Here is a 13,837-nt window from a genome sequence, read left to right on the forward strand (position 1 = left end):
TCAGAAAGATGTTAGAAGTATTGATTTGTAAAAAAAAAAAATGTCCTGACGCAGCCCAGAACAAAGACTTTGGAAAGGGCTCTTTTGCTTCTTGACAAAAGAGCACAGAGACAAGAAGAGGAGGATTGAGATGGGCAGGTCAATCAGACACATTGAATGTATTGTAAAAAGTCTGGCATAGCAGAGGATGGTTTCGATCCATCGACCTCTGGGTTATGGGCCCAGCACGCTTCCGCTGCGCCACTCTGCTTTACCACCAATTGCCGTGACCGGATTCGAACCGGGGTTGCTGCCACAACGCAGAGAGTACTAACCACTATACGATCACGGCTTCTTACTGACTGCTCTCTTTCGCCAGCTACACCTAACAATCCTGTCCTCTTGTAATTGGGGAAAAAAAGGAGTCCTTCGAGCCGGAGTTGAACCAGCGACCTAAGGATGTCCACCTTTGTACTCTACAGTCCTCCGCTCTACCAACTGAGCTATCGAAGGTCATGGCTTAGAGCCGTAGGAAGCTGTCACATGCCACTGCAAAGCTGCATTATCAAGCAAACTGCGTCTCTTGGGTTGAGCGTGTGCTGAGCCTCGTTGGCGCAGTAGGCAGCGCGTCAGTCTCATAATCTGAAGGTCGTGAGTTCAACCCTCACACGGGGCATGTGTTTTGATGAATTCAATTATTTTCCCACGCGCTCCGACCAATCAGTCGTGTTCTTACACGATGACAAGGAGGCTTCAGCCGCCAGATGGGCTAGTGGCGCAATGGATAACGCGTCTGACTACGGATCAGAAGAGTCTAGGTTCGACTCCTGGCTAGCTCGAGTGCCTTTTATTCTGTCGTCATAGTCATCACTAATGTGACTGAGATCTCTGGAACAGCTCAGAAAGATGTTAGAAGTATTGATTTGTAAAAAAAAAAAATGTCCTGACGCAGCCCAGAACAAAGACTTTGGAAAGGGCTCTTTTGCTTCTTGACAAAAGAGCACAGAGACAAGAAGAGGAGGATTGAGATGGGCAGGTCAATCAGACACATTGAATGTATTGTAAAAAGTCTGGCATAGCAGAGGATGGTTTCGATCCATCGACCTCTGGGTTATGGGCCCAGCACGCTTCGCTGCGCCACTCTGCTATTACCACCAATTGCCGTGACCCGGATTCGAACCGGGGTTGCTGCGGCCACAACGCAGAGTACTAACCACTATACGATCACGGCTTCTTACTGACAGCTCTCTTTCGCCAGCTACACCTAACAATCCTGTCCTCTTGTAATTGGGGAAAAAAAGGAGTCCTTCGAGCCGGAGTTGAACCAGCGACCTAAGGATGTCCACCTTTGTACTCTACAGTCCTCCGCTCTACCAACTGAGCTATCGAAGGTCATGGCTTAGAGTTGTAGGAAGCTGTCACATGCCACTGCAAAGCTGCATTATCAAGCAAACTGAGTCTCTTGGGTTGAGCGTGTGCTGAGCCTCGTTGGCGCAGTAGGCAGCGCGTCAGTCTCATAATCTGAAGGTCGTGAGTTCAACCCTCACACGGGCATGTGTTTGATGAATTCAATTATTTTCCCACGCTCCGACCAATCAGTCGTGTTCTTACACGATGACAAGGAGGCTTCAGCCAGATGGGCTAGTGGCGCAATGGATAACGCGTCTGACTACGGATCAGAAGAGTCTAGGTTCGACTCCTGGCTAGCTCGAGTGCCTTTTATTCTGTCGTCATAGTCATCACTAATGTGACTGAGATCTCTGGAACAGCTCAGAAAGATGTTAGAAGTATTGATTTGTAAAAAAAAATGTCCTGACGCAGCCCAGAACAAAGACTTTGGAAAGGGCTCTTTTGCTTCTTGACAAAAGAGCACAGAGACAAGAAGAGGAGGATTGAGATGGGCAGGTCAATCAGACACATTGAATGTATTGTAAAAAGTCTGGCATAGCAGAGGATGGTTTCGATCCATCGACCTCTGGGTTATGGGCCCAGCACGCTTCAGCTGCGCCACTCTGCTTTTACCACCAATTGCCGTGACCCGGATTCGAACCGGGGTTGCTGCGGCCACAACGCAGAGTACTAACCACTATACGATCACGGCTTCTTACTGACAGCTCTCTTTCGCCAGCTACACCTAACAATCCTGTCCTCTTGTAATTGGGGAAAAAAAGGAGTCCTTCGAGCCGGAGTTGAACCAGCGACCTAAGGATGTCCACCTTTGTACTCTACAGTCCTCCGCTCTACCAACTGAGCTATCGAAGGTCATGGCTTAGAGCTGTAGGAAGCTGTCACATGCCACTGCAAAGCTGCATTATCAAGCAAACTGCGTCTCTTGGGTTGAGCGTGTGCTGAGCCTCGTTGGCGCAGTAGGCAGCGCGTCAGTCTCATAATCTGAAGGTCGTGAGTTCAACCCTCACACGGGGCATGTGTTTTGATGAATTCAATTATTTTCCCACGCGCTCCGACCAATCAGTCGTGTTCTTACACGATGACAAGGAGGCTTCAGCCGCCAGATGGGCTAGTGGCGCAATGGATAACGCGTCTGACTACGGATCAGAAGAGTCTAGGTTCGACTCCTGGCTAGCTCGAGTGCCTTTTATTCTGTCGTCATAGTCATCACTAATGTGACTGAGATCTCTGGAACAGCTCAGAAAGATGTTAGAAGTATTGATTTGTAAAAAAAAAAATGTCCTGATGCAGCCCAGAACAAAGACTTTGGAAAGGGCTCTTTTGCTTCTTGACAAAAGAGCACAGAGACAAGAAGAGGAGGATTGAGATGGGCAGGTCAATCAGACACATTGAATGTATTGTAAAAAGTCTGGCATAGCAGAGGATGGTTTCGATCCATCGACCTCTGGGTTATGGGCCCAGCACGCTTCCGCTGCGCCACTCTGCTTTTACCACCAATTGCCGTGACCCGGATTCGAACCGGGGTTGCTGCGGCCACAACGCAGAGTACTAACCACTATACGATCACGGCTTCTTACTGACAGCTCTCTTTCGCCAGCTACACCTAACAATCCTGTCCTCTTGTAATTGGGGAAAAAAAGGAGTCCTTCGAGCCGGAGTTGAACCAGCGACCTAAGGATGTCCACCTTTGTACTCTACAGTCCTCCGCTCTACCAACTGAGCTATCGAAGGTCATGGCTTAGAGCCGTAGGAAGCTGTCACATGCCACTGCAAAGCTGCATTATCAAGCAAACTGAGTCTCTTGGGTTGAGCGTGTGCTGAGCCTCGTTGGCGCAGTAGGCAGCGCGTCAGTCTCATAATCTGAAGGTCGTGAGTTCAACCCTCACACGGGGCATGTGTTTTGATGAATTCAATTATTTTCCCACGCGCTCCGACCAATCAGTCGTGTTCTTACACGATGACAAGGAGGCTTCAGCCGCCAGATGGGCTAGTGGCGCAATGGATAACGCTGGCCTCTGACTACGGATCAGAAGAGTCTAGGTTCGACTCCTGGCTAGCTCGAGTGCCTTTTATTCTGTCGTCATAGTCATCACTAATGTGACTGAGATCTCTGGAACAGCTCAGAAAGATGTTAGAAGTATTGATTTGTAAAAAAAAATGTCCTGACGCAGCCCAGAACAAAGACTTTGGAAAGGGCTCTTTTGCTTCTTGACAAAAGAGCACAGAGACAAGAAGAGGAGGATTGAGATGGGCAGGTCAATCAGACACATTGAATGTATTGTAAAAAGTCTGGCATAGCAGAGGATGGTTTCGATCCATCGACCTCTGGGTTATGGGCCCAGCACGCTTCCGCTGCGCCACTCTGCTTTTACCACCAATTGCCGTGACCCGGATTCGAACCGGGGTTGCTGCGGCCACAACGCAGAGTACTAACCACTATACGATCACGGCTTCTTACTGACTGCTCTCTTTAGCAGCTACACCTAACAATCCTGTCCTCTTGTAATTGGGGAAAAAAAGGAGTCCTTCGAGCCGGAGTTGAACCAGCGACCTAAGGATGTCCACCTTTGTACTCTACAGTCCTCCGCTCTACCAACTGAGCTATCGAAGGTCATGGCTTAGAGCCGTAGGAAGCTGTCACATGCCACTGCAAAGCTGCATTATCAAGCAAACTGAGTCTCTTGGGTTGAGCGTGTGCTGAGCCTCGTTGGCGCAGTAGGCAGCGCGTCAGTCTCATAATCTGAAGGTCGTGAGTTCAACCCTCACACGGGGCATGTGTTTTGATGAATTCAATTATTTCCCCACGCGCTCCGACCAATCAGTCGTGTTCTTACACGATGACAAGGAGGCTTCAGCCGCCAGATGGGCTAGTGGCGCAATGGATAACGCGTCTGACTACGGATCAGAAGAGTCTAGGTTCGACTCCTGGCTAGCTCGAGTGCCTTTTATTCTGTCGTCATAGTCATCACTAATGTGACTGAGATCTCTGGAACAGCTCAGAAAGATGTTAGAAGTATTGATTTGTAAAAAAAAAAAATGTCCTGACGCAGCCCAGAACAAAGACATTGGAAAGGGCTCTTTTGCTTCTTGACAAAAGAGCACAGAGACAAGAAGAGGAGGATTGAGATGGGCAGGTCAATCAGACACATTGAATGTATTGTAAAAAGTCTGGCATAGCAGAGGATGGTTTCGATCCATCGACCTCTGGGTTATGGGCCCAGCACGCTGCGCCACTCTGCTTTTACCACCAATTGCCGTGACCCGGATTCGAACCGGGGTTGCTGCGCCACAACGCAGAGTACTAACCACTATACGATCACGGCTTCTTACTGACTGCTCTCTTCGCCAGCTACACCTAACAATCCTGTCCTCTTGTAATTGGGGAAAAAGGAGTCCTTGAGCCTGAGTTGAACCAGCGACCTAAGGATGTCCACATTTGTACTCTACAGTCCTCCGCTCTACCAACTGAGCTATCGAAGGTCATGGCTTAGAGCCGTAGGAAGCTGTCACATGCCACTGCAAAGCTGCATTATCAAGCAAACTGCGTCTCTTGGGTTGAGCGTGTGCTGAGCCTCGTTGGCGCAGTAGGCAGCGCGTCAGTCTCATAATCTGAAGGTCGTGAGTTCAACCCTCACACGGGGCATGTGTTTTGATGAATTCAGTTATTTTCCCACGCACTCCGACCAATCAGTCGTGTTCTTACACGATGACAAGGAGGCTTCAGCCGCCAGATGGGCTAGTGGCGCAATGGATAACGCTGCCTGACTACGGATCAGAAGAGTCTAGGTTCGACTCCTGGCTAGCTCGAGTGCCTTTTATTCTGTCGTCATAGTCATCACTAATGTGACTGAGATCTCTGGAACAGCTCAGAAAGATGTTAGAAGTATTGATTTGTAAAAAAAAAAATGTCCTGACGCAGCCCAGAACAAAGACTTTGGAAAGGGCTCTTTCCAAAGTCTTGACAAAAGAGCACAGAGACAAGAAGAGGAGGATTGAGATGGGCAGGTCAATCAGACACATTGAATGTATTGTAAAAAGTCTGGCATAGCAGAGGATGGTTTCGATCCATCGACCTCTGGGTTATGGGCCCAGCACGCTTCCGCTGCGCCACTCTGCTTTTACCACCAATTGCCGTGACCCGGATTCGAACTGGGGTTGCTGCGGCCACAACGCAGAGTACTAACCACTATACGATCACGGCTTCTTACTGACTGCTCTCTTTCGCCAGCTACACCTAACAATCCTGTCCTCTTGTAATTGGGGAAAAAAAGGAGTCCTTCGAGCCGGAGTTGAACCAGCGACCTAAGGATGTCCACCTTTGTACTCTACAGTCCTCCGCTCTACCAACTGAGCTATCGAAGGTCATGGCTTAGAGCCGTAGGAAGCTGTCACATGCCACTGCAAAGCTGCATTATCAAGCAAACTGAGTCTCTTGGGTTGAGCGTGTGCTGAGCCTCGTTGGCGCAGTAGGCAGCGCGTCAGTCTCATAATCTGAAGGTCGTGAGTTCAACCCTCACACGGGGCATGTGTTTTGATGAATTCAATTATTTCCCCACGCGCTCCGACCAATCAGTCGTGTTCTTACGATGACAAGGACCTGACTACGGATCAGAAGAGTCTAGGTTCGACTCCTGGCTATCTCGATTGCATTTTTTTCTGTAGTATTATTCATCAATTATGTGACTGAGTTCTCTGGAAATGCTCAGAAAGATGTTATAAGTATTGTTTTGTAAAAAATTTTGTCCTGACGCAGCCCATTACAAAGACGAAAGGGCTTTTTGCTTTGACAAAAGAGCACAGAGACAAGAAGAGGAGGATTGAGATGGGCAGGTCAATCAGACACATTGAATGTATTGTAAAAGTCTGGCATAGCAGAGGATGGTTTGATCCATCGACCTCTGGGTCACTCTGCTTTGACCACCAATTGCCGTGACGAACCGGGGTTGCTGCGCCACAACGCAGAGTACTAACCACTATCGATCACGGCTTCTACTGACTGCTCTCTTCGGATCCAGCTACACCTAATCCTGTCCTCTTGTAATTGGGGAAAAAAGGAGTCCTTGGAGCCGGAGTTGAACCAGCGACCTAAGGATGTCCACCTTTGTACTCTACAGTCCTCCGGCTCTACCAACTGAGCTTATCGAAGGTCATGGCTTAGAGCCGAGGAAGCTGTCACATGCCACTGCAAAGCTGCATTATCAACAACTGGAAACTCTTTCTCGGACTGTTAAAGAATCACTGGAGGATAATCAATCACATAATCTGAAGGTCGTGAGTTCAACCTCACACGGGCATGTGTTTTGATGAATTCAAAAGAGACTTTCTGAAATCAGTCTTTTACACGATAACAAGGACTTCTATTGAGATGGGCTAGTTGGTATGAATTATGCATTGACTACGGATCAGAAGAGTCTAGGTTCACCCTGGCTAGCTCGAGTGCCTTTTATTCTGTCGTCATAGTCATCACTAATGTGACTGAGATCTCTGGAACAGCTCAGAAAGATGTTAGAAGTATTGATTTGTAAAAACCAGAACAAAGACTTTGGAAAGGGGCTCTTTGCTTCTTGACAAAAGAGCACAGAGACAAGAAGAGGAGGATTGAGATGGGCAGGTCAATCAGACACATTGAATGTATTGTAAAAAGTCTGGCATAGCAGAGGATGGTTTCGATCCATCGACCTCTGGGTTATGGGCCCAGCACGCTTCCGCTGCGCCACTCTGCTTTTACCACCAATTGCCGTGACCCGGATTCGAACCGGGGTTGCTGCGGCCACAACGCAGAGTACTAACCACTATACGATCACGGCTTCTTACTGACTGCTCTCTGTCGCCAGCTACACCTAACAATCCTGTCCTCGGGTAGTTGGGGGTAAAAAGGAGTCCTTCGAGCGGAGTTGAACCAGCGACCTAAGGATGTCCACCTTTGTACTCTACAGTCCTCCGCTCTACCAACTGAGCTATCGAAGGTCATGGCTTAGAGCCGTAGGAAGCTGTCACATGCCACTGCAAAGCTGCATTATCAAGCAAACTGAGTCTCTTGGGTTGAGCGTGTGCTGAGCCTCGTTGGCGCAGTAGGCAGCGCGTCAGTCTCATAATCTGAAGGTCGTGAGTTCAACCCTCACACGGGGCATATGTTTTGATGAATTCAATTATTTCCCCACGCGCTCCGATCAATCAGTCGTGTTCTTATACCATGACAAGGAGGCTTCAGCCGCCAGATGGGCTAGTGGCACAATGGATAACGCGTCTGACTACGGATCAGAAGAGTCTAGGTTCGACTCCTGGCTAGCTCGAGTGCCTTTTATTCTGTCGTCATAGTCATCACTAATGTGACTGAGATCTCTGGAACAGCTCAGAAAGATGTTAGAAGTATTGATTTGTAAAAAAAAATGTCCTGACGCAGCCCAGAACAAAGACTTTGGAAAGGGCTCTTTTGCTTCTTGACAAAAGAGCACAGAGACAAGAAGAGGAGGATTGAGATGGGCAGGTCAATCAGACACATTGAATGTATTGTAAAAAGTCTGGCATAGCAGAGGATGGTTTCGATCCATCGACCTCTGGGTTATGGGCCCAGCACGCTTCCGCTGCGCCACTCTGCTTTTACCACCAATTGCCGTGACCCGGATTCGAACCGGGGTTGCTGCGGCCACAACGCAGAGTACTAACCACTATACGATCACGGCTTCTTACTGACTGCTCTCTTTCGCCAGCTACACCTAACAATCCTGTCCTCTTGTAATTGGGGAAAAAAAGGAGTCCTTCGAGCCGGAGTTGAACCAGCGACCTAAGGATGTCCACCTTTGTACTCTACAGTCCTCCGCTCTACCAACTGAGCTATCGAAGGTCATGGCTTAGAGCCGTAGGAAGCTGTCACATGCCACTGCAAAGCTGCATTATCAAGCAAACTGAGTCTCTTGGGTTGAGCGTGTGCTGAGCCTCGTTGGCGCAGTAGGCAGCGCGTCAGTCTCATAATCTGAAGGTCGTGAGTTCAACCCTCACACGGGGCATGTGTTTTGATGAATTCAATTATTTCCCCACGCGCTCCGACCAATCAGTCGTGTTCTTACACGATGACAAGGAGGCTTCAGCCGCCAGATGGGCTAGTGGCGCAATGGATAACGCGTCTGACTACGGATCAGAAGAGTCTAGGTTCGACTCCTGGCTAGCTCGAGTGCCTTTTATTCTGTCGTCATAGTCATCACTAATGTGACTGAGATCTCTGGAACAGCTCAGAAAGATGTTAGAAGTATTGATTTGTAAAAAAAAAAAATGTCCTGACGCAGCCCAGAACAAAGACTTTGGAAAGGGCTCTTTTGCTTCTTGACAAAAGAGCACAGAGACAAGAAGAGGAGGATTGAGATGGGCAGGTCAATCAGACACATTGAATGTATTGTAAAAAGTCTGGCATAGCAGAGGATGGTTTCGATCCATCGACCTCTGGGTTATGGGCCCAGCACGCTTCGCTCGCCACTCTGCTTTTACCACCAATTGCCGTGACCCGGATTCGAACCGGGGTTGCTGCGGCCACAACGCAGAGTACTAACCACTATACGATCACGGCTTCTTACTGACTGCTCTCTTTCGCCAGCTACACCTAACAATCCTGTCCTCTTGTAATTGGGGAAAAAAAGGAGTCCTTCGAGCCGGAGTTGAACCAGCGACCTAAGGATGTCCACCTTTGTACTCTACAGTCCTCCTCTCTACCAACTGAGCTATCGGTCATGGCTTAGAGCCATAGGAAGCTGTCACATGCCACTGCAAAGCTGCATTATCAAGCAAACTGAGTCTCTTGGGTTGAGCGTGCTGAGCCTCGTTGGCGCAGTAGGCAGCGTCAGTCTAATAATCTGAAGGTCGTGAGTTCAACCCTCACACGGGGCATGTGTTTTGATGAATTCAATTATTTCCCCACGCGCTCCGACCAATCAGTCGTGTTCTTACACGATGACAAGGAGGCTTCAGCCGCCAGATGGGCTAGTGGCGCAATGGATAACGCGTCTGACTACGGATCAGAAGAGTCTAGGTTCGACTCCTGGCTAGCTCGAGTGCCTTTTATTCTGTCGTCATAGTCATCACTAATGTGACTGAGATCTCTGGAACAGCTCAGAAAGATGTTAGAAGTATTGATTTGTAAAAAAAAATGTCCTGATGCAGCCCTGAACAAAGACTTTGGAAAGGGCTCTTTTGCTTCTTGACAAAAGAGCACAGAGACAAGAAGAGGAGGATTGAGATGGGCAGGTCAATCAGACACATTGAATGTATTGTAAAAAGTCTGGCATAGCAGAGGATGGTTTCGATCCATCGACCTCTGGGTTATGGGCCCAGCACGCTTCCGCTGCGCCACTCTGCTTTACCACCAACTTGCCGTGACCCGGATTCGAACTGGGGTTGCTGCGGCCTAGCAGAGTACTAACCACTATACGATCACGGCTTCTTACTGACTGCTCTCTTTCGCCAGCTACACCTAACAATCCTGTCCTCTTGTAATTGGGGAAAAAAAGGAGTCCTTCGAGCCGGAGTTGAACCAGCGACCTAAGGATGTCCACCTTTGTACTCTACAGTCCTCCGCTCTACCAACTGAGCTATCGAAGGTCATGGCTTAGAGCCGTAGGAAGCTGTCACATGCCACTGCAAAGCTGCATTATCAAGCAAACTGAGTCTCTTGGGTTGAGCGTGTGCTGAGCCTCGTTGGCGCAGTAGGCAGCGCGTCAGTCTCATAATCTGAAGGTCGTGAGTTCAACCCTCACACGGGGCATGTGTTTTGATGAATTCAATTATTTCCCCACGCGCTCCGACCAATCAGTCGTGTTCTTACACGATGACAAGGAGGCTTCAGCCGCCAGATGGGCTAGTGGCTTAATGGATAACGCGTCTGACTACGGATCAGAAGAGTCTAGGTTCGACTCCTGGCTAGCTCGAGTGCCTTTTATTCTGTCGTCATAGTCATCACTAATGTGACTGAGATCTCTGGAACAGCTCAGAAAGATGTTAGAAGTATTGATTTGTAAAAAAAAAAAATGTCCTGACGCAGCCCAGAACAAAGACATTGGAAAGGGCTCTTTTGCTTCTTGACAAAAGAGCACAGAGACAAGAAGAGGAGGATTGAGATGGGCAGGTCAATCAGACACATTGAATGTATTGTAAAAAGTCTGGCATAGCAGAGGATGGTTTCGATCCATCGACCTCTGGGTTATGGGCCCAGCACGCTTCCGCTGCGCCACTCTGCTTTTACCACCAATTGCCGTGACCGGATTGAACCCGGGGTTGCTGCGGCCTAGCAACGCAGAGTACTAACCACTATACGATCACGGCTTCTTACTGACTGCTCTCTTTCGCCAGCTACACCTAACAATCCTGTCCTCTTGTAATTGGGGAAAAAAAGGAGTCCTTCGAGCCGGAGTTGAACCAGCGACCTAAGGATGTCCACCTTTGTACTCTACAGTCCTCCGCTCTACCAACTGAGCTATCGAAGGTCATGGCTTAGAGTGTAGGAAGCTGTCACATGCCACTGCAAAGCTGCATTATCAAGCAAACTGAGTCTCTTGGGTTGAGTGTGCTGAGCCCACATGCAGTAGGCAGCGCGTCAGTCTCATAATCTGGAAGGTCGAGTTCAACCTCACACGGGCATGTGTTTGATGAATTCAATTATTTTCCCACGCGCTCCGACCAATCAGTCGTGTTCTTACACGATGACAAGGAGGCTTCAGCCGCCAGATGGGCTAGTGGCGCAATGGATAACGCGTCTGACTACGGATCAGAAGAGTCTAGGTTCGACTCCTGGCTAGCTCGAGTGCCTTTTATTCTGTCGTCATAGTCATCACTAATGTGACTGAGATCTCTGGAACAGCTCAGAAAGATGTTAGAAGTATTGATTTGTAAAAAAAAAAAATGTCCTGACGCAGCCCAGAACAAAGACTTTGGAAAGGGCTCTTTTGCTTCTTGACAAAAGAGCACAGAGACAAGAAGAGGAGGATTGAGATGGGCAGGTCAATCAGACACATTGAATGTATTGTAAAAAGTCTGGCATAGCAGAGGATGGTTTCGATCCATCGACCTCTGGGTTATGGGCCCAGCACGCTTCCGCTGCGCCACTCTGCTTTTACCACCAATTGCCGTGACCCGGATTCGAACCGGGGTTGCTGCGGCCACAACGCAGAGTACTAACCACTATACGATCACGGCTTCTTACTGACTGCTCTCTTTCGCCAGCTACACCTAACAATCCTGTCCTCTTGTAATTGGGGAAAAAAAGGAGTCCTTCGAGCCGGAGTTGAACCAGCGACCTAAGGATGTCCACCTTTGTACTCTACAGTCCTCCGCTCTACCAACTGAGCTATCGAAGGTCATGGCTTAGAGCCGTAGGAAGCTGTCACATGCCACTGCAAAGCTGCATTATCAAGCAAACTGAGTCTCTTGGGTTGAGCGTGTGCTGAGCCTCGTTGGCGCAGTAGGCAGCGCGTCAGTCTCATAATCTGAAGGTCGTGAGTTCAACCCTCACACGGGGCATGTGTTTTGATGAATTCAATTATTTCCCCACGCGCTCCGACCAATCAGTCGTGTTCTTACACGATGACAAGGAGGCTTCAGCCGCCAGATGGGCTAGTGGCGCAATGGATAACGCGTCTGACTACGGATCAGAAGAGTCTAGGTTCGACTCCTGGCTAGCTCGAGTGCCTTTTATTCTGTCGTCATAGTCATCACTAATGTGACTGAGATCTCTGGAACAGCTCAGAAAGATGTTAGAAGTATTGATTTGTAAAAAAAAAAAATGTCCTGATGCAGCCCAGAACAAAGACTTTGGAAAGGGCTCTTTTGCTTCTTGACAAAAGAGCACAGAGACAAGAAGAGGAGGATTGAGATGGGCAGGTCAATCAGACACATTGAATGTATTGTAAAAAGTCTGGCATAGCAGAGGATGGTTTCGATCCATCGACCTCTGGGTTATGGGCCCAGCACGCTTCCGCTGCGCCACTCTGCTTTTACCACCAATTGCCGTGACCCGGATTCGAACCGGGGTTGCTGCGGCCACAACGCAGAGTACTAACCACTATACGATCACGGCTTCTTACTGACTGCTCTCTTTCGCCAGCTACACCTAACAATCCTGTCCTCTTGTAATTGGGGAAAAAAAGGAGTCCTTCGAGCCGGAGTTGAACCAGCGACCTAAGGATGTCCACCTTTGTACTCTACAGTCCTCCGCTCTACCAACTGAGCTATCGAAGGTCATGGCTTAGAGTTGTAGGAAGCTGTCACATGCCACTGCAAAGCTGCATTATCAAGCAAACTGAGTCTCTTGGGTTGAGCGTGTGCTGAGCCTCGTTGGCGCAGTAGGCAGCGCGTCAGTCTCATAATCTGAAGGTCGTGAGTTCAACCCTCACACGGGGCATGTGTTTTGATGAATTCAGTTATTTTCCCACGCGCTCCGACCAATCAGTCGTGTTCTTACACGATGACAAGGAGGCTTCAGCCAGATGGGCTAGTGGCTTAATGGATAACGCGTCTGACTACGGATCAGAAGAGTCTAGGTTAGACTCCTGGCTAGCTCGAGTGCCTATTATTCTGTCGTCATAGTCATCACTAATGTGACTGAGATCTCTGGAACAGCTCAGAAAGATGTTAGAAGTATTGATTTGTAAAAAAAAAAAATGTCCTGACGCAGCCCAGAACAAAGACTTTGGAAAGGGCTCTTTTGCTTCTTGACAAAAGAGCACAGAGACAAGAAGAGGAGGATTGAGATGGGCAGGTCAATCAGACACATTGAATGTATTGTAAAAAGTCTGGCATAGCAGAGGATGGTTTCGATCCATCGACCTCTGGGTTATGGGCCCAGCACGCCTGGCTGCGCCACTCTGCTTTTACCACCAATTGCCGTGACCGGATTCGAACCGGGGTTGCGGCCACAACGCAGAGTACTAACCACTATACGATCACGGCTTCTTACTGACAGCTCTCTTCGCCAGCTACACCTAACAATCCTGTCCTCTTGTAATTGGGGAAAAAGGAGTCCTTGAGCCGGAGTTGAACCAGCGACCTAAGGATGTCCACCTTTGTACTCTACAGTCCTCCGCTCTACCAACTGAGCTATCGAAGGTCATGGCTTAGAGCCATAGGAAGCTGTCACATGCCACTGCAAAGCTGCATTATCAAGCAAACTGAGTCTCTTGGGTTGAGCGTGTGCTGAGCCTCGTTGGCGCAGTAGGCAGCGCGTCAGTCTCATAATCTGAAGGTCGTGAGTTCAACCCTCACACGGGCATGTGTTTTGATGAATTCAAGTATTTCCACACGCTCCGACCAATCAGTCGTGTTCTTACACGATGACAAGGAGGCTTCAGCCGCCAGATGGGCTAGTGGCGCAATGGATAACGCGTCTGACTACGGATCAGAAGAGTCTAGGTTCGACTCCTGGCTAGCTCGAGTGCCTTTTATTCTGTCGTCATAGTCATCACTAATG

At 48.9% G+C, this 13,837-nt stretch overlaps 1 protein-coding gene and 44 non-coding genes across 45 annotated transcripts in view; 23 read left to right on the forward strand and 22 right to left on the reverse strand.

The window, feature by feature from the left end:
• The window catches only part of dennd2b (DENN domain containing 2B), a 79,690-nt gene that overhangs the window by 10,870 nt on the left and 54,983 nt on the right, over positions 1-13,837 (forward strand). The gene's annotated exons all lie outside the window — the stretch shown is intronic.
• Positions 405-492, reverse strand: trnay-gua. Its single transcript is given in 2 exon segments — positions 405-440; positions 456-492. It is a non-coding gene; the product is annotated as a tRNA-Tyr (tRNA).
• On the forward strand, positions 583-655 carry trnam-cau. The gene has a single exon. It is a non-coding gene; the product is annotated as a tRNA-Met (tRNA).
• trnar-acg lies at positions 746-818 on the forward strand. The gene has a single exon. It is a non-coding gene; the product is annotated as a tRNA-Arg (tRNA).
• trnah-gug lies at positions 1,139-1,210 on the reverse strand. The gene has a single exon. It is a non-coding gene; the product is annotated as a tRNA-His (tRNA).
• On the reverse strand, positions 1,284-1,371 carry trnay-gua. Its single transcript is given in 2 exon segments — positions 1,284-1,319; positions 1,335-1,371. It is a non-coding gene; the product is annotated as a tRNA-Tyr (tRNA).
• Positions 1,618-1,690, forward strand: trnar-acg. Its single transcript has one exon. It is a non-coding gene; the product is annotated as a tRNA-Arg (tRNA).
• trnah-gug lies at positions 2,009-2,080 on the reverse strand. The gene has a single exon. It is a non-coding gene; the product is annotated as a tRNA-His (tRNA).
• trnay-gua lies at positions 2,154-2,241 on the reverse strand. Its single transcript is given in 2 exon segments — positions 2,154-2,189; positions 2,205-2,241. It is a non-coding gene; the product is annotated as a tRNA-Tyr (tRNA).
• Positions 2,332-2,404, forward strand: trnam-cau. The gene has a single exon. It is a non-coding gene; the product is annotated as a tRNA-Met (tRNA).
• On the forward strand, positions 2,495-2,567 carry trnar-acg. Its single transcript has one exon. It is a non-coding gene; the product is annotated as a tRNA-Arg (tRNA).
• Positions 2,888-2,959, reverse strand: trnah-gug. Its single transcript has one exon. It is a non-coding gene; the product is annotated as a tRNA-His (tRNA).
• trnay-gua lies at positions 3,033-3,120 on the reverse strand. Its single transcript is given in 2 exon segments — positions 3,033-3,068; positions 3,084-3,120. It is a non-coding gene; the product is annotated as a tRNA-Tyr (tRNA).
• trnam-cau lies at positions 3,211-3,283 on the forward strand. Its single transcript has one exon. It is a non-coding gene; the product is annotated as a tRNA-Met (tRNA).
• On the reverse strand, positions 3,769-3,840 carry trnah-gug. Its single transcript has one exon. It is a non-coding gene; the product is annotated as a tRNA-His (tRNA).
• trnay-gua lies at positions 3,913-4,000 on the reverse strand. Its single transcript is given in 2 exon segments — positions 3,913-3,948; positions 3,964-4,000. It is a non-coding gene; the product is annotated as a tRNA-Tyr (tRNA).
• On the forward strand, positions 4,091-4,163 carry trnam-cau. Its single transcript has one exon. It is a non-coding gene; the product is annotated as a tRNA-Met (tRNA).
• On the forward strand, positions 4,254-4,326 carry trnar-acg. Its single transcript has one exon. It is a non-coding gene; the product is annotated as a tRNA-Arg (tRNA).
• On the forward strand, positions 4,960-5,032 carry trnam-cau. The gene has a single exon. It is a non-coding gene; the product is annotated as a tRNA-Met (tRNA).
• On the reverse strand, positions 5,664-5,751 carry trnay-gua. The gene is given in 2 exon segments: positions 5,664-5,699; positions 5,715-5,751. It is a non-coding gene; the product is annotated as a tRNA-Tyr (tRNA).
• On the forward strand, positions 5,842-5,914 carry trnam-cau. Its single transcript has one exon. It is a non-coding gene; the product is annotated as a tRNA-Met (tRNA).
• Positions 7,125-7,196, reverse strand: trnah-gug. The gene has a single exon. It is a non-coding gene; the product is annotated as a tRNA-His (tRNA).
• Positions 7,270-7,356, reverse strand: trnay-gua. Its single transcript is given in 2 exon segments — positions 7,270-7,304; positions 7,320-7,356. It is a non-coding gene; the product is annotated as a tRNA-Tyr (tRNA).
• Positions 7,447-7,519, forward strand: trnam-cau. Its single transcript has one exon. It is a non-coding gene; the product is annotated as a tRNA-Met (tRNA).
• Positions 7,610-7,682, forward strand: trnar-acg. Its single transcript has one exon. It is a non-coding gene; the product is annotated as a tRNA-Arg (tRNA).
• Positions 8,001-8,072, reverse strand: trnah-gug. Its single transcript has one exon. It is a non-coding gene; the product is annotated as a tRNA-His (tRNA).
• On the reverse strand, positions 8,146-8,233 carry trnay-gua. The gene is given in 2 exon segments: positions 8,146-8,181; positions 8,197-8,233. It is a non-coding gene; the product is annotated as a tRNA-Tyr (tRNA).
• trnam-cau lies at positions 8,324-8,396 on the forward strand. The gene has a single exon. It is a non-coding gene; the product is annotated as a tRNA-Met (tRNA).
• trnar-acg lies at positions 8,487-8,559 on the forward strand. Its single transcript has one exon. It is a non-coding gene; the product is annotated as a tRNA-Arg (tRNA).
• trnah-gug lies at positions 8,879-8,950 on the reverse strand. Its single transcript has one exon. It is a non-coding gene; the product is annotated as a tRNA-His (tRNA).
• trnar-acg lies at positions 9,358-9,430 on the forward strand. The gene has a single exon. It is a non-coding gene; the product is annotated as a tRNA-Arg (tRNA).
• Positions 9,891-9,978, reverse strand: trnay-gua. The gene is given in 2 exon segments: positions 9,891-9,926; positions 9,942-9,978. It is a non-coding gene; the product is annotated as a tRNA-Tyr (tRNA).
• Positions 10,069-10,141, forward strand: trnam-cau. The gene has a single exon. It is a non-coding gene; the product is annotated as a tRNA-Met (tRNA).
• Positions 10,232-10,304, forward strand: trnar-acg. Its single transcript has one exon. It is a non-coding gene; the product is annotated as a tRNA-Arg (tRNA).
• Positions 10,772-10,859, reverse strand: trnay-gua. The gene is given in 2 exon segments: positions 10,772-10,807; positions 10,823-10,859. It is a non-coding gene; the product is annotated as a tRNA-Tyr (tRNA).
• Positions 11,103-11,175, forward strand: trnar-acg. Its single transcript has one exon. It is a non-coding gene; the product is annotated as a tRNA-Arg (tRNA).
• Positions 11,497-11,568, reverse strand: trnah-gug. Its single transcript has one exon. It is a non-coding gene; the product is annotated as a tRNA-His (tRNA).
• On the reverse strand, positions 11,642-11,729 carry trnay-gua. The gene is given in 2 exon segments: positions 11,642-11,677; positions 11,693-11,729. It is a non-coding gene; the product is annotated as a tRNA-Tyr (tRNA).
• Positions 11,820-11,892, forward strand: trnam-cau. The gene has a single exon. It is a non-coding gene; the product is annotated as a tRNA-Met (tRNA).
• On the forward strand, positions 11,983-12,055 carry trnar-acg. Its single transcript has one exon. It is a non-coding gene; the product is annotated as a tRNA-Arg (tRNA).
• On the reverse strand, positions 12,377-12,448 carry trnah-gug. The gene has a single exon. It is a non-coding gene; the product is annotated as a tRNA-His (tRNA).
• On the reverse strand, positions 12,522-12,609 carry trnay-gua. The gene is given in 2 exon segments: positions 12,522-12,557; positions 12,573-12,609. It is a non-coding gene; the product is annotated as a tRNA-Tyr (tRNA).
• On the forward strand, positions 12,700-12,772 carry trnam-cau. Its single transcript has one exon. It is a non-coding gene; the product is annotated as a tRNA-Met (tRNA).
• Positions 13,390-13,478, reverse strand: trnay-gua. The gene is given in 2 exon segments: positions 13,390-13,425; positions 13,441-13,478. It is a non-coding gene; the product is annotated as a tRNA-Tyr (tRNA).
• On the forward strand, positions 13,728-13,800 carry trnar-acg. The gene has a single exon. It is a non-coding gene; the product is annotated as a tRNA-Arg (tRNA).

This window comes from Gambusia affinis, linkage group LG02 (genome assembly GCF_019740435.1).
Source record: "Gambusia affinis linkage group LG02, SWU_Gaff_1.0, whole genome shotgun sequence".
Lineage (NCBI taxonomy): Eukaryota > Metazoa > Chordata > Actinopteri > Cyprinodontiformes > Poeciliidae > Gambusia > Gambusia affinis.